The sequence below is a fragment of the Octopus bimaculoides genome, chromosome 1 (genome assembly GCF_001194135.2).
Source record: "Octopus bimaculoides isolate UCB-OBI-ISO-001 chromosome 1, ASM119413v2, whole genome shotgun sequence".
Taxonomy (NCBI): domain Eukaryota; kingdom Metazoa; phylum Mollusca; class Cephalopoda; order Octopoda; family Octopodidae; genus Octopus; species Octopus bimaculoides.
The window spans coordinates 142,677,016-142,678,182 of NC_068981.1; positions in this window are offsets into that span (position 1 = coordinate 142,677,016).

A 1,167-nucleotide genomic window follows, 5' to 3' on the forward strand; every position below is an offset into this window, starting at 1 on the left:
ACGTTTTTCTTTTTTTATACGTGTGAATGCGACGGTGTGTTTACTAGAAGAGTGTATGTCGGTATGTATGTATGTATGTACGTATGTATATATGCATGTGCAAATGTGTGTTTTTGGCAAGTGCGTCCGTAATTATGTAGCATATATATATATATATATATATATATATATATGTGTGTGTGTGTGTGTGTGTGTGTGTGTGTGTGTATGTGTAATTTGTTTGCAGTCAGTGCTTGGAAATGGCACATATTATTAAGAATAGCGGAAGTATAACGTACGGTTTCAAGCCATCAGTGGAAATGACCGTGCACATCTCCCATCTACGTTTGTCATTTTAAAGAAAACAACAGAGGGTTGTGTATAGCCATGAATATATGAATAGGAATCTATTCCGTTACCGGGCAGCCTTCTGCCATTTTGATATCAAAATGAAAACAAAGCAAAAGCATGATTATAAATAAATATGGAAAACGAATGTATTCAAGTATGCGTCATCCAGCCAGAGGCTTTACTATTAGGGAATTTCAACCTGATTATGATGAGGTAAACATCTAACTTTAAAGATAGCTATTCTAACACATGGCTTAATAATAAATTCGATCAACCGTCAAAGTATATCTAGAATCATGTAGTGTTGTGGAGACTATCATTCGCCGATGTAAATCGGTGATACGATAGTATTGAAAATTTTTCATGCTAAATATTACTATGGAGTACCTCGAGAGATTTTAAAGAGTTAAAAGTTTTTCCTGTTTATACCAATTTCACAATGGAGTAAAAAGGCTGGATCAAATAGACAGCACAAATTCAAATGTCATTATACTCCCATGTGTAATAGTTTACCCTACATTAACAGTCACATCGAAATTGTAATTCAAAACCTTTGTTGTTCCCCTTGTAACCAACTCAGTACTCTTTTACGCTTTTACTCTTTTACTTGTTTCAGTCAATTGACTGCGGCCATGCGGGAGCACCGCCGTTAGACGAGCAAATCGACCCCAGGACTTATTCTTTGTAAGCCTAGTATTTATTCTATCGGTCTCTTTTGCCTGCTGAACCGACCGCTAAGTTACGGGACGTAAACACACCAGCATCGGTTGTCAAGCGATGTTGGGGGGACAAACACAGACACGCAAACATATACACACGCATATATATATATATATA